General features: G+C 38.0%; 1 protein-coding gene across 16 annotated transcripts in view; it reads left to right on the top strand.

The window, feature by feature from the left end:
• The window catches only part of Tlk (Tousled-like kinase), a 135,586-nt gene that overhangs the window by 66,160 nt on the left and 47,464 nt on the right, over positions 1–21,962 (top strand). For 3 of the 16 annotated variants that reach the window (XM_076799955.1, XM_076799956.1, XM_076799958.1), the window contains one exon: positions 5,130–5,202. The exons of the other annotated variants lie outside the window; for them this stretch is intronic. The gene's annotated coding sequence lies outside the window, so the exon portion shown is untranslated. The remainder of the gene's footprint in view (positions 1–5,129; positions 5,203–21,962) is intronic. 16 annotated transcript variants of the gene reach the window in all.

Genomic DNA, 21,962 nt, shown 5'->3' with positions numbered 1-21,962 from the left:
TTTAGCAACCAATCTGAACGCAGCCCACTTGGATAAAATAGAGGAACCTCTTCATCCTAACTATACTCTTCTCCCAATTGTCCCCTCCGACCAACGCAAAGTGACTGATACCACGGATGAAAATATCCTCAAAAGAAAGGTAAAAAAAACCATAAAAACTTGAAAATGGTAACCACTTACGCAGAAGTTTCCCGCAAATTACTTCCAGCTGAAGATTATATACAAGACCAGCTCACAAAAATTTCCACTAAACTTCGAAAACAGTTAGATTTTTACTCGAAACTTTTGACAACCCGAACATTCCAATTACTGCCGCGAAATACACTAAAAACAGTCAGGCTCTCATTGATATGGCCAGGAAGACTTTCCCAAGGCTGTCAGCTGAAACTTTCCAGCTGTACCGTAGTCATAAAACAATAAATTCATCAACTCTAGTTGATAGAAAAACTCTCAAAAGTGGCATTGTCCAAACCCGAACGCTGCGTAGACCCAAACTGAAAATTCAAGCCGACCATACACCAAACATGATTTAGCAACAGTATTGGGCGGAAGTTAACAACCTATTACATAACAGCCAGCATGGTTTCAGAAAAGGCAGGTCATGCGCTGACAATTTGGTTTATCTAACTCTGAAGGATGCAGAGGTCTTTTCCGAACGGAAAGAAGTGTTGGCAGCCTTTCTTGATATTCCCTTGGATAATGTCGACGTATGGTATAATTAGACTAGGACTAAATATATATATACAGGGTGAGTCACCAAACGTTAGCACCTCAAATATCTTTGTTGTTTCTAAAGATACGTAAAATATGGTAAGGACAAAGTTGAATGGTACAATGGGGCTGACACGATGCAAAAAAAAAACGTTGTTTTTATGTAATTTTTTTGGAGATATGAAGGTCACCTTTTAGCAGACCCCATAAAAAGAAATCCAGTGGATTTAAATCAGGCGAACGTGTTGGCCATGAAACTGTTCCGCCTCGTCCAATCCATCGGTTTGGATATCGAGAATCCAACGTTTCTCTTGCTTGTTTCTTGTGCATAATGAGCAGGACAACCGTCATGTTGGTACCACATATCGTAGCGATTTTGTAAAGGGACATCTTCTAACAAAATTGGCAGATTTTCTTGCAAAAATTGAGCGTACTTCTGTCCCGTCATCATTCCGTTAACGAAATATGGTCCAATTACTTTGTCGTTCAAAATACCACACCACACGTTTACGCTCCATTGTCTTTGATGATCAATTTCTCGCAGCCAGTGCGGATTATCCACAGACCAATAATTCTATTTTGAAAATCATCCCCGTGCAACTCTTGATGGAGCGATATGTGGAACGGATGAAATTTATGTCGGGCCAGAATTCGTATTACGCTACTTTGACTTATGCCTGCTTCCCGGCCAACTTTTAATGGATCACATTGCCTCTGCCACCTACACTGATGGCAGTAAAATGTTAAACTCTGGCTGTGTTGGATCGGCGTGTATATGTTATGATCTCAATTTGCGTGTTAAGAACGTATTGACGGTAACGCATCGATCTTTACAGCCGAATGCTTGGCTCTCTACGACGCTATGGATATCGCCTCACGACATAAAAAGCGCAATTTTATTGTCTTTTCCGATTGTTTAAGTGCCCTTCAATGTCTGGAATCGGTAAGTTTCCAAGTAAAAACGAAGTAAAAAAACTATCGATTCCAATTCAAAGTTAACCTCTATACGTCTTTTCATCATCCCAAAGTCGAATAAATACCAGCTTAATGTGTCCTCCATGAAACCATATAACTTCTATCTAAAACATTTTTTGATACCATTCATATTTTTCGAGCTATTTGCCCTGATAATTTGAAATGGAACACCCTGTATGTTAATTTGCTAATTAGTATCACTATAAACCCGACGTAAGTTCTATGAGGAATTTTTTCGTACAAGGCTTCAAGGCCAAAGACGAAAACGGGTTGTAGTTTTTTGTCAAATCTACCAAATGCTGTAACTTTTTATCAAAACCAGATTGTACCTACTGACTTGCTACTTGTGCCAAACGATCATAGAATACCAAAACTTCTAAGGATATGGGATAAGCTTTTTTTTTACAGTAACCACTTCGAAAAAAGAATAATTCAATGTTAGACAAACACGCATTGTTAAATCATTTTTTCTTTTTGTTTAGTCTATTTAATCTAAATACAAGTTTTGAACATCGGATAATATTTCGTATAACATAACTAGATGATTATTATAAATTTTTTAGCTTTCCGAATATTTTGTCTCGAGATAAAAATCATTGCAAAAGTAAATATAATTTCGAAGTTCTCTTTTTAGTGAAACCATATAAGTCCTAAAAAATTAATCAATGTAGTTCGTTATTCTCTATAAAAAATTAATAAATTACCTATATTAAAAGTATAAAAATGGAGAAGTGGATAACGGCGGCCACTTAAGCTATAATTGTAATAAAGCCTCAATAAAAGATGAAGTGTTCATCATAAATCACTTTTTACAAACTTAGACTGTCAAACTATTTATGGAATATAAAAATAATGAATTTCATACTGATTGATTCTTTTTACCGATTTCGTCACCGCTGATATGCGACGTCTTGTTACGGAGATAGGAATGTTTCAATTCTATTGACGGTTTAGTCAAGACTGTATTAAAATGTTTGATATTTGAAAAACTTGGTTTTAACGGATTTAATTTTCCAACAAAACGTAGCACTGGTAACAAAAGTTTGGACGAATAATTGAAATATGCGTTGAGTTAATTGAATGTTGTTTTTGCTCGTTTATGTTCCTTCGTTAATGTTCGTTTTTAGAAGATACAAGACTGATGCGTGGAATTTTTCGGTCGGCTTTCATACGGTTTTGGTGGACCAGCAGTCCACTAATCAGCGAATCAAAATTATTTTTAGCTCGATACGGTGCGAAAATTAGGGTGTAGGCACCGAAGGACCGCATGGTTGGGCCTGAGTCGCGTTACCTACATACAGAGCTGAGCTTGAGTTACGCTACAGTATTATCTCCGTAACTGTTGCAAAGTTGTCTATCGTAACTGTCAAAATTTTATCTACACCATTGAACCAATCAAGCAGTAAACACGCTCAACGACCAAGCCAGCGACGGTACGAGTATCGATGAGACTCACACTAATGCAAGCGAAGCAAAAGATTGCAACTTTTTTAATTGTTAATTTTTTTAATGAAACGTTTACCATCGTATTTGCCTCGTTTTCTTTTTACTTAAAATTGCACCAAACACGATGCTGTTACGATTACAATTATTTGTTTAATGAGCAATTAAACTTTCAGATTTGACATTTGCGGTACAAAGTATATAAAAAAAGAAAGACAAAGAAATCAAGAATTAGGAAAGTTGCAATCTTTTGCTTCGCTTGCATTCGCTTGCTTCCCATGGGGATAAAATGTTGACAGCTACGGTAGACAGGTTTGCAACAGTTACGGAGTGTATTTCATTGTCTGTATGTATGTATTTCAAGAAGGAAACAGTAAACGAAATTTCATTCACCTATTTTTTGACGTAAATGAATGGACCCTTGATCCGGCGCTGATTTCTATCTCTTTTTAAAAAAATTGCTAAACATATTTTTGTTTCAATAGTACATTTCAATAGTAGTGTTTTTATTTCAATAGCTTATGTTTGCTGGCAGTTTCTTCATTTAAGAAAACAAAAGAATTTCTCCGTCTCCCCATCTTCTACAAAAATGTTCTCGGAATTCAAACCAGGACCAAAATGTAACATGCGGAACTTAGACCTCATTGATTTGGTTGTTTAATCATTTTTGTGAATTGATAAATGTTTAACGTTGCTAATATAATTACGGAAAAAAGCGGTTTTTATCTTTTTTTTACCACCGTGCAAAAAAATTCATGCATAGGATTCATAACCATACACTGATACTGTAAAGATATAAATGATGTCGCTCAAACTGCAATGCAAAATCTACATTTTTCTGATTTTTTGAGGTTTTTGAGATTTTACAAACAGGATTTTCAGCTAAAACATCCGAATTCATTTCAGTATATGTACATGGATATTTGAAAACTCGATTTTTCCAGAAATTTTTGTCTATGACTAAATAGGAAAAATAGGACAAAAACTAAGTTTTCCCATTTTACCCTATAACTACCCTCCCAATCGAGATATAGGGTTAAAATTTTACACATGTTTTTTCTTGATATGCTATTGACGATTGGTTCATAGGCCGTTTAATTTGGTCTAAGGACATTTTTGATCAACTTACCCGGTGTACAGTATTGAAAAATAATTCAGATAAAAATGAAATCATTTTGAGAGAAACATAATATGATAACAATATCAAGATATATAAAAGTCAAATTTATTTTAATCTTTATTAAATCGTCATTAATCGTCATCTTTTAATTTTAATGTTCAGTAGATCTCTGACCCATTTCAGGTCACCAACTTTACCTATCGGTCGAGTGCGTAGTTTTTCCACCTAAGAATTTGAAAATAGCGCTGCTTTAACATATATGGGTCTATTTATTTTATCGAATAAATTTTTATTCTAATTTCAAAGTACACAATTGTAGAAATTCATTTTCTACAATTTTTGCGTTATGGAAACGAATACCGCATTGTTATACGGCACTATGTACTTCGCATTATCGAAATTATAACAAAATACATATCTCTTAAACTAGAGGTTTCTAGTATTATATAAACATGTTTCACAATTCGTCAGTTAATTACAGAAGAGTTTCAATGATTAAGTACTTCGAGACGATTTAACATTTTGTGTGGTAACCAACTATGTACAACTTTTTTTATGTCGTCGTCGCGTCAATCGTGAAGTTATCCCGCAACAACATTTCTTTACTACAAAATAAATAATGTAACATCGTTGTTTTTAAAGGCAAACACAATAGGATGAGCAAACAGCATATTAGTAAACTGCATTCATTCGTTACCATTTTATAAAAATCATGTAATTCATATGCGAGAAAACTGGTTTTTACATTAGTTTTCGATTCCGATTTATTATACATTCAGTAACTTCTTTTCTGTTTTTATCCACTTGTGTTATTAAATTGCCTTATCGTTATGTTTACATTTCCTTACTATTCAGTCGAAATACTTTCTGTTACATTTAGGTCAGATGAATGGGCAGAACATTCCAGACCTTGTATTTTTTTGGAAACAAATATATTCAACACTAACTTCGAGGTGGGTACTTAAAGCATTTTCATTCAGAAAAAATATTTTCACGATGATTATCACTTGTTCGTTGCATTGTACTGAGTGTCAAGAAATTATTTGTAAAAACCGTTACAGCGTGATTCTACACCTTAGGATTGGCGAAGATCTGTTGAAAAAGTTTTGTGCAAAATTCACCTTGACCGACTGTGTCAAGGTCAAATTTTGTTACGATTGTATAGTGTTCTACTCATCGAGAGGGACATACTTCTCAAAGGGACCATGGGACAAAAACGAACCGTTCTCTTAGAAAACGACTTTAAAGTTTCGTAAACTATTTGATTCCATTTGTGTACAGGGTGTCCCAAGATGGTATAACCGTGGAGATGGTGATTCTACATGAGAAAAGATACAACACATTTTTTTCATTTATGTACTCCTTTTCGAGAAATTTGAGTTTGAAAATTCGGCGAACACGCGTGCTATTAAATAGGAATCATCTGACGCGTCTGTTCATAACTTACTAATTCTACTTCTTAAGAACGCTAGGCACACGAACTTCACGTATTTCCGACTTATTTTCTCATGCGGAATCATTCCTTCTACGTTTAATCATCCCTTCCATTTTGGGACACCCTGTAGATGTATGGAATAAAATAGTTTACGAAACTTACGAAAAAGTTATTTTTTAAGAGAACGGTTGACTTGCGACCTATAGTTCCTATGAGGCTTTTGTTCTTCGCGATGAGTACTATAGGATGCAATAAAAAATGTTTGACCTTGAAAAAGTTGGTCAATGTCAATTATGCACCAAACTTTCTTACTAGATCTTCGCCGATCCTAAGATGTGGAATCATACTGTTACGGCTTCTACACGTAATTTCTTAACACCCTGTACATGTGTATAACCACCCGTATACAATACGTATATGAACTGGGGCACTTACTGTCCAGATATCCGCGTATCCAAATTACTCATTATAACTCGAAAATCGAATTGATATACGGATCCAAATATCCCAAAATGAGATATCCGGACATGCGGACAGTAAGAGCCCTAATATGAAACTGAATGTGTAATATTTTGCATTGTTCCTATGACTTGATACTAAATTTATACGGATTCCGTTAGTTTTGTCAATTCGTCGGCTACTTCAAAGCATAGTTTAGTTCTGTGAATAATGAAAAGTAGAAATTCCAACCAGGATTATCGCTTAAATCAAATTTTTTCTTATAACTGATCAATATTGTTTCTCTGATAATATTGTTGTCTCTTATAGTGTTAAATAAATTTGAACAGGTTTTAAGTCATTCAGGTACTATTTGTTTCAATAAGAATAGATAGAAGATATGTACATGAATACAGTGATTTCTCTATACATGTCGCAAATGCCTGGCTGATAATCGGCGCGGAACTATACCCCGCGAGGGACTGTCACCGAGTAATGTACACATAACGCGGGTTGGGTATATCGGTGTGAGACCAGAAGACCGACCACTACTAATCCAATTATAAAACTTCTTTATTTTTCATTATTTTTTTATGAGACTTTCACCAACATATTCGTGGCATTTTTCTCATGGAAATGATACCAAATATGATATAATATAATATAATTCTGATGATATCTACTTGTTCTCTCGAGCTTCGCTGTCCTTTTCTACGTTCGGCGTGGATCAAAGAATAGTGTCTCCTGGACAATACACGTCGCTGGCAAGACTCGTGTTGTTGACATATATCGAGAATTCACTGTAACTGAATAAATCGATTAATCATGTTGCATGACGAGATAAACACGTTGAATTTACTTAACTGCAAGTTTAACTCTTAGTTGCGCATTTTGATCAAAGTTATACACCATGAGTGTATACACCATGACTAAACAGTTGAAGGTAGTAGTTACTTTATTTCTTAAAATTCAGTATTAAAACTTTATTATACGATACGATATTTTTGCTTAAAGTAATGCAACCCCTACCACCTCAACATTTTTGTCGTACACTTGTTTGAACACGTTAACCATCCGACCAAATTTCTACGACTTTGCTTTCGCGTTGTGTGACATGCGGTACACATTATTGAATCTGACAGCCTAATTAATTTGCAAATAAAACGTTTTAAGTAGACGTCTTAAAGCAGAACTGCTCAGCGTCTGCCGGTACGGGCAGCGATTTTCTTGCCCTAGACACACACAGAACGACGTGCACGAAAACACGCCACTGCAGGCAAGCCTGCATGTATTTGTCACGCGTTTTGTCACAGCTACGTGGTCAGCTACGGCTGTGCTACGGCCTACCCCGACTCCGTTCAGTCACTTGCCCGTAGCTGCAGTATCGCCAGGTGAGGGGAGAATGTACGAATCGAGGAGGAAAAGTTACCCTCTCTGTGCCAGTATCGGAGTCTCCACGATAGAGACGAAACGTGTCACGTGACCGGGTCGCCGCGGAACCGTGAGGAATAGCGCGGTAGAAGGGGAAGCTGGACTGGAGTGGGGACACACGTCTTTACAGTGAATTCCCGATATAAGTACCTTGCGCGGTTCTGACGAGGGACATTTAGACGAAATCTGTGGTTCACGCCAAACGTTGCATTTTAAATACACAGTGCACCCTGGAAACGTAAATGACCCTACTCGTTGAATGTCCCAAACCCTGGACATATAGACGAATAGGGATAAGAAGGCTGAGAAAATGTCTTTGTCTGTTACAATGTTGCGCGTAGAAAAGCACAGCGAAGCTCGAGAGCCGTCGTCGCTGAGAAGTGTAACATAACATGATGGGGGGTATATCGATGTGAGACCAGAAGACCACTACTAATCCAATTACAAAACTTCTTTATTCTTCATTATTTTTTTATGAGACTTTCACCAACACATTCGTGGCATTTTTCTGATTAAAATGAGACCAAATATGATATATAATTCCAATGATATTTACTTGTGTAATGAACGACGGAAGTTACTTTCCATTACAATTATATTAACAGAGAATTTGTGTAAATATGATCGGAATGATATCTATTTGGCATCATTTTAATCAGAAAAATTCCACAAATATATTGGTGAAAGTCTCGTAACAAAATAATTAATAATAAAAAAGTTTAAGTTTTGATTTAAAGGCTTGAGCTCACGCCAGTCTTTCATCTTTCCCGAACGACTGACTCTCCGTGTCTCTTTCTTTCCCATACGCTGTTCTTCTTTGCGTCCAAAACCTTAATCGTTCATTACACAAGTAAATATCATCGGAATTATATCAAATATGGTATCATTTTCATTTAAAAACGCCACGAATATGTTGGTGAAAGTCCCATAAAAAAATAATGGAAAATAAAGAACTTGCGTTATTGCACTAGTGGTGTGGTCTTCTGCTCTCACACCGATATACCTGACCGTGTTCCGTTACGGTCCTCGGCGGCGGCGGCTCTCGAGCTTCTTCACGGGGTATATCTCGCAGTAGTGTGGGTAGTTGAGGGACCTTAAAACGTTAGGCTTGCAGGGACTAATATCGGGAATTCAATGTATCTCGCGACTCTGTGGCCGACTCGCACCAGCGTGAGAAGGGAATACGAGCTCACCGTAAGGCAAGTTATGCCGGGTCCACGCTGCGGAGAACTGTTCGCAAGCTGCCCGGAGAGCATACCGCCTGCGCGAATCGAAATTCTTCGGAGTTATCCCCATACATTGAAATACACTGCCCTAAATTTCCATAAAGCCGCCTGATTTTTTGGTGAAATCTTATAATTATGTCATAGTAATGAGAAGCTGATGCATCATAGCATTTTTGGATTAATAAAAGAAACCGTATACATGTTTGCAGTCATAGATATATTCTTTATTTATAAAAAAACGTAAAATTATATAGTTTAACAAAAATTGAACTGCGAAATTTCCATAAAGCCAAACGTTTTTTAAGTAGATAACATCAATATTAACAAAAATTTCTTCTAAATTTCGAAATTAATACTTAGTATAATTGTCATTTTTTCGAATAACGTCGAAAATTCGATTAGGCATTGATGCAGTCAAAGCACGAAGAGTTTCTGCTTCGATCGATGTCCACGCTTCGTTCACTGCAGTCCATAACTCAGGAACAGAGTTGTACTGTTTACAATTGCCATATACTTTTTTTGCAAGTATTCCCCAAAGGTTCTCAATTGGGTTTAAATCTGGTGAACAAGCTGGCCATGTCAAAACCCCGATATTTCTGCTGTCTAACCACTCCTTTGTTTCTCTCGATACATGAACTGAGGCGTTATCCTGTTGAAAAATGAAATTGTCAGTCTCAATTTCTTCAGTGAACGGTATTAAGACTATCTCCAACAGCTCCGTGTATTGTGACGAATTCATTTTGTGGTCAATTCGACACATTGGGTTTTTTTTATTGGCTCTGAACGCAGCCCAAATCATTAATGAGCCTGCACCGAAGTTACGACTCATTGCTAAGTTGGATCTTTTCATAAATCGTGCCAGTAGTACTTGTGACCATCTGGCCCATCTAAGTTAAATTTTTTCTCGTCGGAGAAAATTGTATTGTTCCATTCTTCTGTCCAGGACATATGTCTTTGTGCAAATTCGAGACGATCTTGTTGTGTCGTTCTTTGAGTGCTGGTTTCTGGAGCATTTTTTTCCATTTAAATCACCCTGAATTTTTAAAAATTTGCTGCACACGCCTCGTGTTACTGGTAGTTGTAGTTCAGTTCGAAGTTGTGCTGCACTTTTTGTTTTCCTTGCTGCCAGCCTCATCAATAATGAATATTGTCTTCTTGTCAATTTTTATTTCCACCTGTAGGGTGTTTCATACCATATTCTTCGCCCAAATTTATATAATTATCTGTTAAAGTACGCGATCTATTAATTTTTTTCGCAATTGATCGATTAGAACACCCCATATCTTTATAAGCATCAATGGATGCCTTCTCTTCACTGGTCAACAACTTGCCTCGTGGCATTCTAATAAAAATAAATACAAATATAATATATGTACAATTTTTATGAATTTAAAAATCAATTTTAGTATAAATACGCACATCTGAATTACAATTAAAGTTTCTTTGCCAAGACTCACGTGTTATCCACACAAAATCTAAGCACAAACTAAGTGGCTTTATAGAAATTTCACACCCCCGTTCCGCGGCTTTCGACGAAAATGTAAATAAATTAAAGACGTAAACATTTGTGAGAGAGTGGCGTATATATCTCTACTCAGTAATCAGTATACAATGTTATAGATATTTGAAAAGTAACAAATTTCTCTATATTTTTTAAAAATACATGCATTTTTAAGTTTGTACATTATTTTTCGAATATAAAAATGTTTAATATTACATAACACTCCTACAAAAAGGTAGAGAGGCACCGAAAAAATTGATTTTCATTTTTTAAACGACAATGCAATTTATAAAAAATACTGAAAAAATTAACAATGGTTCCAACAGTTCTCATTACTGAATTTTTATAAAACTGGTATCTTCAAAACTTCAATACGAGAAATATGCATTTTCTTTGATTGTTCGAGATTTCCAATTTTCTTAAACATGTTCGCATAATCCGAAAAAGCTGAAAAAATACACATTAATAATCATGATGAGATACAACTAACATAATAATATAAACATAGTACTCTGAAAACTTCTATATAAAATTGACCATTTTATGCTTTCGGATTTTTTTTTAAATCGATATTGCAACCAAAAATTCTGAAATAATTCACTTTCATGTGTGCTATTAGGTAGAATGTTTATGAATTTTTTCGTAACTTTTTATTGAGCCGATTAGAAGGAATAGAGCATAATTCACCCTATAGCTCACCCTATAACTACCCTTGTGGTAGAGGTACCAACTTGAATCTTGTCACAAAGGGGTTTGTTTGGGAGCCCTATCGAATGGTGTGATCAGAAATCAATTTGCTTTGGGAACACTTTTGACCACTTCTATCCAGTTATACCCTTTGATGCGCTTCGGGTTCCTATGATCCAATCGACCTCAAATTTTTTCCAGATAATTTTTCCAATAAGTGTCATAATTCTGGGAGGGGGGGGGGTAGACTAAACAAATTTTTCAAATAATTTTTGTCAATTATAACTAAGGTTCACCCTAGTACACATGTGCTATTGCAAATTTTTGCCATTTTCGAATTCTGTGGATTTCTCTACTGTCTTTTTTGTTTCTTTCTAGTTTTTTAAAAATGGATGATTTGGATCATTCCTTGTTTTCTGATAGTTTTATACTTTCCATTTCCGTTTTACAAGGACTAAAAGTGAGAATCACAGTTTCTCCACGGCGATATTTATAATTATATAATTATACAATTATAAAAATATAATTACAATTATAATAAAGAACGATGGCGTTATTCAACCTCACATGATGGGGTACCCCGTCTTGCCTGATAACATTATCTTCCAGAGGCTGATGTTATTTGCAGAACAAACGAAAAGGTATTGCAATTTTTAATATTGTAAATGAAAGTAGATAGATTGAAGATTATAATGTAACAAAAATAATTAATTTACCGTTTTTAAATGTACATTTACTATCAGTCTGTTACTAAAAAGACTAACACAAGTTAGTACTATGTACTAACACGACGTACTTAATATTGACGCGGCACGCGGACGATTGCTCAGCTCTAACAGAAAACCGAGCGCTCCCCCACGCATTCTATCAACGATCTATCTATTACGATACTGTGACTTTTTTTTATACAAATTCTCTACTATTTTTATTATTATCGCTCTTTTATGATACCCCAACTTACCTCGCTACTCCATTAAGGGCCAGTTTTCCCAGGTGGCCTTGAACAGTCGATAGTACCGCTATAACGGCCACTAGAAGAAGCTAAATAGTAACATTTTCGTCCAGTATGGGGAGCTGGGTGCACTTTCCACATTCAGTGTCGAGTGGCATTTTCCGAGTATCCTCTCTGATTCGGTCGCATGATCTCTGACAATAGAGGCGATCTGAGCATGCGTGGTCGACATCATAAACGACGGCGCTGCCGTAGCTTCGTTCGAACAACCGTGCCTCGGCACACTCACACACCGCCAGATCGACGTGTACGTGTACCGATGAGAATAGCAAGGGTCCGGGATGCCGCGAATTATTCCTCGATAATGCAAAGATGGGGCTTATCAGTAGTCAAAAGCGCTAGATAAAAGATAAATCTAGAGCGCTTGCCATCAAACAGGTCCGACTCTTGCATTTTCGAGCAATATTTTGCATTATTCGGTCGCATGGTGCCTGCCGTAGCTTCGTTCGAACAGCTGTGCCTCGGCACACTCACACACCGCCAGGTCGGCGCGTACGTGTACCTACGAGAATAGCAAGGGTCCGGGATGCCGCGAATCATTCCTCGATAATGCAAAGATGGGGCTTATCAGTAGTCAAAAGCGCTAGATAAAAGATAAATCTAGAGCGCTCGCCATCAAACAGGTCCGACTCTCGCATTTTCGAGCAATATTTTGCATTATTCGGTCGCATGGTGCCTGCCGTAGCTTCGTTCGAACAGCCGTGCCTCGGCACACTCACACACCGCCAGATCGACGTGTACGTGTACCGATGAGAATAGCAAGGGTCCGGGATGCCGCGAATCATTCCTCGATAATGCAAAGATGGGGCTTATCAGTAGTCAAAAGCGCTAGATAAAAGATAAATCTAGAGCGCTTGCCATCAAACAGGTCCGACTCTTGCATTTTCGAGCAATATTTTGCATTATTCGGTCGCATGGTGCCTGCCGTAGCTTCGTTCGAACAGCCGTGCCTCGGCACACTCACACACCGCCAGATCGACGTGTACGTGTACCGATGAGAATAGCAAGGGTCCGGGATGCCGCGAATCATTCCTCGATAATGCAAAGATGGGGCTTATCAGTAGTCAAAAGCGCTAGATAAAAGATAAATCTAGAGCGCTTGCCATCAAACAGGTCCGACTCTTGCATTTTCGAGCAATATTTTGCATTATTCGGTCGCATGGTGCCTGCCGTAGCTTCGTTCGAACAGCTGTGCCTCGGCACACTCACACACCGCCAGGTCGGCGCGTACGTGTACCTACGAGAATAGCAAGGGTCCGGGATGCCGCGAATCATTCCTCGATAATGCAAAGATGGGGCTTATCAGTAGTCAAAAGCGCTAGATAAAAGATAAATCTAGAGCGCTCGCCATCAAACAGGTCCGACTCTCGCATTTTCGAGCAATATTTTGCATTATTCGGTCGCATGGTGCCTGCCGTAGCTTCGTTCGAACAGCTGTGCCTCGGCACACACACACACCGGTAGGTCGGCGTAACGTGTACCTACGAGAATAGCTAGGGTCCAGGATGCCGCGAATCAATCCTCGATAATGCAAAATGGCAGAGTTGGGCAAAATATTTATCTAAATAAAAATTTCGAATAACTAGTAAAAGATAAAAGATAATTTTTATTCCTTATTCGAAGGTTCAAGTAAAGAAAGTATCTTTATTTGATGTGTATCGAATAATTTTATTCGACGAGAATTTATCCGACGAAAAAAGATAATTTTTTTTATTCGAAGCGGATTTATTCAAACTTCGAATAATTTTTTCATCTTTTATCTTTATTTTCTATTCGAAGGCTTCTAATAAATCTTCTAATTATTTTTACCGAGCGCCGAGCTTCAAAGACCCAGCGACGACAGACGACATACAATGTAAGCGGATGGAGAATCGCGCAAGTATGAAAGTTTAAACTTTTAGATTTTTCAATATATCCTCATGAAATTGTGACGAGCGAATGGAGGGGATTTTCCTGATGAAAATAAGTTCAAATTCGAGTGTAATCGAACAAGTTTCATTGATACGTAATGTTACGATAAAAATTACAATCTCATTAAAGACAGTCCAAATGATGTCGTGTTTGGACTCATTTTCATCGGGATAAGCTCTACAATTCATTCGTATAAACAATATTGTTCTGATTAAAAATGTAAAAACATAAATTGCCAATAATGCTCGATTCTCCATCTGCTTACATTGTAGGCCGTAGGTCGGTCGCTGGTCTTTGAAGTCCGGAGCTCGTAGAGTCGCGAGATATCGGTGTGAAACAACTACCAATACAATTGCAAAACTTGTTTATTTTTCATTATTTTTTTATGGGACTTGCGCCAACAAATTCGTGGCATTCTTCTGATTAAAATGACACTAAACGCGGTACAAATTGGACTGTGTTTAATATTTTTAATTGTAGATATATTCGAAGGCTTCGAATAAATCTTCGGCTAACTTTTGCCAGCTCGACGAATAAACCGGTCGGACCGGAGGACCGAGAGCGCGGAACGTCGAAGACCCAGCCACTGCCAAACAGCCTACAATGTAAGCAGATGGAGAATCGAGCATTATTGGCAATTTATGCTTTTACATTTTTAATCAGAACAATATTGTTTATACGAATGAGTTGTAGAGCTTGTTCCGATCAAAATGAGTGCAAACACGACATCATTTGGACTGTCTTTAATTAGATTGTAATTTTTATTGTAACATTACGTATCAGTGAAACTTGTTCGATTACACTCGAATTTGAGCTTATTTTCATCAGGAACATCCCCTCCATTCGCTCGTCACAATTTCATGAGGATATATTGAAAAATCTAAAAGTTTAAACTTTCATATGTGCGCGATTCTCCATCCGCTTACATTGTATGTCGTCTGTCGTCGCTGGGTCTTTGAAGCTCCGCGCTCGGTAAAAGTAATTTGAAGATTTATTAGAAGCCTTCGAATAGAAAATACAGATAAAAGATGAAAAAATTATTCGAAGTTTGAATAAATCCGCTTCGAATAAAAAAAATTATCTTTTTTCGTCGAATAAAATTATTCGATACACATCAAATAAAGATACTTTCTTTACTGGAACTTTCGAATAAGGAATAAAAATTTTTTTATCTTTTACTAGTTATTCGAAATTTTTATTTAGATAAATATTTTGCCCAACTCTGCCATTTTGCATTATCGAGCAATGAATCGCGGCATCCCGGACCCTTGTGATTCTCGTAGGTACACGTACACGCCGACCTGGCGGTGTGTGAGTGTGCCGAGGCACGGCTGTTCGAACGAAGCTACGGCAGGCACCATGCGACCGAATAATGCAAAATGTTGCTCGAAAATGCAAGAGTCGGACCTGTTTGATGGCGAGCGCTCTAGATTTATCTTTTATCTAGCGCTTTTGACTACTGATAAGCCCCATCTTTGCATTATCGAGGAATGATTTGCGGCATCCCGGACCCTTGCTATTCTCATCGGTACACGGACACGTCGACCTGGCGGTGTGTGAGTGTGCCGAGGCACTGCTGTTCGAACGAAGCTACGGCAGCGCCGTTGTTTACGTTGTCGGCCACGCGTGCTCAGATCGCCTCTCTGACAGGCATCATGCGACCGAATAATGCAAAATGTTGCTCGAAAATGCAAGAGTCGGACCTGTTTGATGGCGAGCGCTCTAGATTTATCTTTTATCTAGCGGTTTTGACTACTGATAAGCCCCATCTTTGCATTATCGAGCAATGATTCGCGGCATCCCGGACCCTTGCTATTCTCGTAGGTACACGTACACGCCGACCTAGCGGTGTGTGAGTGTGCCGAGGCACGACTGTTCGAACGAAGCTACGGTAGGCACCATGCGACCGAATAATGCAAAATGTTGCTCGAAAATGCAAGAGTCGAACCTGTTTGATGGCGAGCGCTCTAGATTTATCTTTTATCTAGCGGTTTTGACTACTGATAAGCCCCATCTTTGCATTATCGAGAAATGATTCGCGGCATCCCGGACCCTTGCTATTCTCATCGGTACACGTACACGCCGACCTAGCGGTGTGTGAGTGTGCCGAGGCACGGCTGTTCGAACGAAGCTACGGCAGGCACCATGCGACCGAGTAATGCAAAATGTTGCTCGAAAATGCAAGAGTCGGACCTGTTTGATGGCGAGCGCTCTAGATTTAACTTTTATCTAGCGCTTTTGACTACTGATAAGCCCCATCTTTGCATTATCGAGGAATGATTCGCGGCATCCCGGACACTTGCTATTCTCATCGGTACACGTACACGTCGACCTGGCGGTGTGTGAGTGTGCCGCACGACTCTCATTCGAGCATAGTGACTGCTGACGACGACAATGATCGGAAAGAGAATACAGCGCTCGTAGCGAAAAATGCCGGAACTATATTTGAGCAAAATAATAGCTGTGGGATGGTTTTTCGGGGGCGGCAAATCCTTTGTTTAATACGTAATTATACAATATAATAGGCGTTGCATTGACATTGTATATGTCACCGCTAGAGCGCTCGCCGTCAACATTCTCAATAAGAACCCGGTTATTTAAGAAAATGTGTCCTTATATCTACATTCTGCCGAATATTGCAAATTACGCCTAGAAAACGCAAAAGTAGGACCTGTTCGTTCGCGAGCGCTCTAGATTTATCTTTTATCTAACGCTTTTCACCCCTGAAAAGCCCCATCTTTGCATTATCGAACAATGATTTGCCGCCTCCCGAACCCTTGCAATCTTTTTCGTTCTTGCGGATCTAGCGTTGTGTGGGGCATACCATGGCACACGCACACGGCACGTACACGGCACACACACTGTCATTTGAGCTTCTCCTAGCGGCCGTTTGTAGCGTGAAGATCGCTAGGAAGCTTCTCCTAGTTCCTGTTTGGAGCGTGGCGACTCAAGGCCACGTAGGAAAACTGGCCCTTATGCCCTGCCTTCCCCTATAAGAGGTCCAAGCTCCCTAAACAAAATAAAACGTCCGTAGAGGGACAACCCAGTCAGCCTTTCGAATACATACTGGTCGAATCACTTCAGCTTCTCACAGAATTTCCGCTGAGCAATCAGTCGGTTGAGAGTTTGCGAGAACACCGTCGGTAATGCAGAGAACCGCGACACGAATCGAGACGAAAGCCGTCCTTTATCACGTAAGCCGTAAGCAGTCGAGTAGCATGCGTGCAATAGTATAACACCGATAAAGGAACAGACGGGTCGGCCGACGTGTCTTCTATTTATACACAAGACTCGACGCCGTTCGATTCCCACCGCTCTGCCAATCTCTCTCTCTCTCTCTCTCTCTCTCTCTCTCTCTCTCTCTCTCTTTCTTTCTCTGCCTCCCCCTTTATCGTTGCTCTTGCAACGACACTACTTGCCTCTGGCGGATGCTACTTGAAACGCAGCTTCCGAGAGGCTTCGAGCCTCTTCCTCGTTCCGTGCATTCGTCGCCGTAAACGAACGGATAGATAGATTTACGCGTCTGCTTGTACCATGCCAAGTTCGTGAAGTTAATTGATGCTGCAGATCTAGTTCTTCGTCAATTTCGTTCAAATCTATTTTCATCGTTTCGTTACTTTCTGTACATGATATTATGTTGGTATTAAATTCCTGTCGACCGAGAAATCCAATGCTACAAGAGAATCAAGAGCGTAGCGCTGAAAGCATTTGGCGACACGAAATCCTCCTTTTTTCCGCGTATGTCTCCGAGTCGACGAGAAAAACGATGAACCGAGGAGTGAGCCGTGTGAATGCTACGTTACAAGTGACACGTAAAGAATTCGTTCTTTCATTATATCGCGTACAGACTCCGTGCCTCCTCTTTGTGCGATTCGTTTTTTTTTTATTCCGCGCTTGTAGCTGACTGAGAAGCCAATCCGATTTATCGTAAGACTGTATTTTATGTCGCCGTTTGAACGACGATCGAACGATGATTTTACACTACAATTTCGCCGTTAACCAGTTAGCTGTTGCGACGTCTTTGAAGTATTTCAAACATCTTGAAGTTTACGAATATATTTTAGTTTTTACTAAAATTGCAATTTAAACAGCAAATTGTAATTACTTTTTACGCATGACGAGTATACCCGTCATAACACAAAATATTTCCATTTCCTTATGACGAGTAGGGGGAGTTCCCCTAGTACCGGACACTTAAGGTTTTCCTTAAATAAATAAAAGAATAAAATATTTCATGTCTTCTATACCATTTTATTTATAACTTAACAGCATTATCAATCAGTAGAAACCAAGAAAAGAAATAATTTTATACTAACAATTAATTAAAACTTTGACTGAAGTTTGGTATAGAATTTGCACAGTTCGTAAAGTGTCCCCTAGTACCGGACATTACATACATTGAGAATGTAGCTTAAAAATAGTTTCAAAATAATGTACAGCGATCACAAACATAGTTACCTGCACATTCCGGGATATCGGCACAAGCTTCATGTGCCCATTTTTTGCAGCTAAAACACTGAATCCAGTCTTCTTCATTGTTTTCTAAACAAACCACGCAACTGGTTTTCAAGTTTGACTCTCGTAGTTTTAATGTTGTGGTTGTCTTACGCTTATTTCCCGAATTTTTTATTTGTTCTGTCATCCTCTTTTTGTTTTCTTTCTCCTCGGTCATTTATTTATTTTTTTTTTTTTTTAATTATTTAGAACATTTTTTTAAAGTGATTTTTAACCACTGAAAACAAAATAATAATAATTACTTCCCGAATAATTATTATTAATACGTATAAGAATAAGTAAAATTCAGATTTGTATTGTCCGGTGATAGGGGACAATGATCTGTCCGGAACCAGGGGACACCGAAGCCATAAAAAAAATTATTTTTTGTATCAACCAGTGCACTGTATATACAAAATACAGAGGTAATTAAAAAAAAAACTACTTACCAAAAGACATAATAATGCCACTCATAAGTTTTTCTACTAACCAAAATTGATAGATGTAACACTTTATAATTTGTACGATACACTAGCTTGTACTTAAACGCAACAATGGACTGATATTCCCAGCTATGCACATGCGACTGGAATGTGTCGAAACCTGATTGTGCTTGGATCTATCCCCACTACTGCTCACGTGAAATGACGATCCCATTGCATTTCAAATCTTAAAGATATCGCTACTGTCTGGTTCTAGGTGCCGTCCGGTTTTAGGGGAACTCCCCCTATACTCGTCAAAAACAGCAAACTGGTTAATACGGAAATTTGGCACATCCCAGAATGCGGGGTAGAAGTTTGTTTTGATTTCATGCATTTATTTAAACAATGAGTGGATGCAATTTCAAATAGTAAAGAGATCGAAATAGTTTAAGAAAATCAACATCTTTCTTACAACTTAACGAAACTACTAAAAAGAGAAATGAACTCCTATTTAGTTCCGGTATCCTACAATTAACGCAAACAATTTTTATTTTGCATAATGTTCCGCAGCCTAGTCATTGTTAAAAAGAAGACTAGGTAGAAGACTATACAGGGTGTCCCAAAAATGTGGTACTCCCTCGAAGGTGATTCAAAGTAACTTTTTCCTTTGCGAAAAATGTTCTCCGCGGCTTTGTTAAGGAGTTATTAACGACAAACACGGACCAATTAGACCTCGGTTGCCTCTAGAGGTTCGCTGTCCTTTTCTACGTTTGCCGTGGAGCAAAAAATAGTATCTCCTGGCCGATATATGTCCCTAGCTGGACCCGTGTTTTGGACATATATCGAGTAAACATTGTACTTGACCTTGCAACAACGTTGAAATATCCCACGCATAGACCTATATTTTCGATTACATACTTTTGTAAAAGGGTTGGACACGCTTCATTTGAAATAAAATAACAAATAATAATTTGAAATAATGAATAGCTATTATTACTTTATTATTTGTATTTTATAAATAACATAAAAAGGTGATTTTCATTTGGCGTTTAAATCAAATAAATTTTCAAATTACATTGTTCGAATAAAATTAATAAATAATTTCAGCTCAAAAAGAGGTTATTGAAGTAACTAAATTAATTTTAAATTTAGATAGGCTAATTTTTGTAGTTCAACAATTAAAGTGTAATTGCATTCGCTTTTAAAATCGTTCTTTAGTGAAATGAAAGAAGAAATGAAAAATTATTTCAATTTCATTTAAAGTTCAAATAATTAAATAATTTGAAAAAAATTATTTGATTGTTCAAATAAACTAACATAGGTATGATTATTTCAAATGACGTGTAGCCAAATAAAATAATATATCATCTTAGTTAATTTAATTTAATTTAAATGTTAGTTAATTTATAAAACACAATTCCAATAATCAAATTTCAAATGTTTATAAAACTACTGCACGCTTAGTGATGACTAAACTGCGGGTTTTAATGTAAAATAAACATTTTCTGCATTAATTGCAAACTATAGAAGTCAAATAGAAAACTCGTTGTTTTTTCATTAATTTTAATACATCAGAAATCTTTTAGTCACTCCACTATTTCAAATTTCACCTACCCAATTTTCTTCGAAAACGCAAAAAATCCGCAGCCTAGTGCAACACTTGATGCTAGAGATACACCGGGTGATTCACGAGGAACAGAACACCTAAATGTCTCAGTTAGGCTTGAAGATAGAAGAAAATGTTAGAGAGAAAAGTTGTACTGTTCATGGAGGCGAATATGGCGACATAAAAAAATATTCTGACTATTGTCGGTTTCAAGGCCTTCGGAAGGTCATCGAGTATTTTTAGATGACACCATATACTTTTAACTTCATAGTGTTGTAGCGGATGTCAAAACGAGTTCAGTGATGTGGTACACTACAAATGACCTTGAACTAGAAAATTTATGATAAAGCAATGATAACTTCAAAATGTGCAATCATTTTATTTGAATTGAATTAAATGACCGAAGTTATAACCTTGAGCAGTAACACAAACATTTAAACCAGGACTTCTGCGATCAGGAAATCGGTCTTTGTAAAGCCGAACAGCATCTCGACTTTCGTAATAAATGGAAATAAGATCGATCTTCTTCTCCTTTGAGTAACGCATCGTCAAACTAATGGCTTAAGAAATCAAATTTCCATTGATCAAAAACGAAGTAGTCAAAATATATCTATTTATAAGTCCAAGGTAATTTGAAAGTCATAGTGTGCCACATCATCGAACTCGTCTTCACATCAGCTATAACACTATGAAGTAAAAAATATATGGTGTCATTTAAAAATCATCGATGACCTTCAAAATGTCATTTATAGAAATATATTTATAGAATATATTCTTTTCACTATATTAAAATTATTAGTGAAAGATATCAATTTCTATTTAGCCCCTGTGCCTTGCAATTGATGCACGAACTTTTTATTTTGCATAAAGATCCGGAGTTTATTTATGGCCGTTACATGCTCGCCATCTTCCAACGAATACCGTTTAATGCGTAATGGTCTGCATTAAACGTGCCGAATTTCTTAAAGAGGAATTTTTGCTGTTGAAAATTATTAACACTATACAATGGGGAAACATTATGTTTGTCCATTTACAGCAGGCTTGGACAACTTCCTCCCCGCCGTCGGTTCACTACCACCACTACAAGTGTGCAGGTTCCCACACCATTGGCCATTTCATATTACCATACCGTGCTTTTGTCTCTCCTGGAGACAACCTCTTATATAGGTTCTTTACCCCCCGCCCCCTTTCTCACACTCCATAGGAGCATAGTGGGGGGTCCCAGAAGTGGAAAGGGCCTGATTTTGGTCTAAACGCGCACTAGCACGGTCCGGCCATGACCGTGGCTGGCCGCATTGCGACCAATTTAACACGAACATGAATGCACCAACGCACACTAAATGCGGCCTCTTGTTAAAACGGCCAGCCCATGGTGGTGGTCGTGGCCAGGCCGTGTTAAAATCGGTTTTCCTAAGCGCGTCTGGACGCAGCATTTTGCGATCCAAACTCCATTCGTCGTAACTCCCTGCTGTGCATCTGGACGCATAAGTTTGCCTTCGTACGATACGATTTGGTACGTCTTTCCTTCATTTTCGCTTGAGAAGGAAGAG

Source organism: Halictus rubicundus, chromosome 14 (assembly GCF_050948215.1).
Source record: "Halictus rubicundus isolate RS-2024b chromosome 14, iyHalRubi1_principal, whole genome shotgun sequence".
NCBI classification, from domain to species: domain Eukaryota; kingdom Metazoa; phylum Arthropoda; class Insecta; order Hymenoptera; family Halictidae; genus Halictus; species Halictus rubicundus.
The sequence above is the reverse complement of the archived record's forward strand: the minus strand, read 5'-3'. Positions and strand labels throughout refer to the sequence as shown.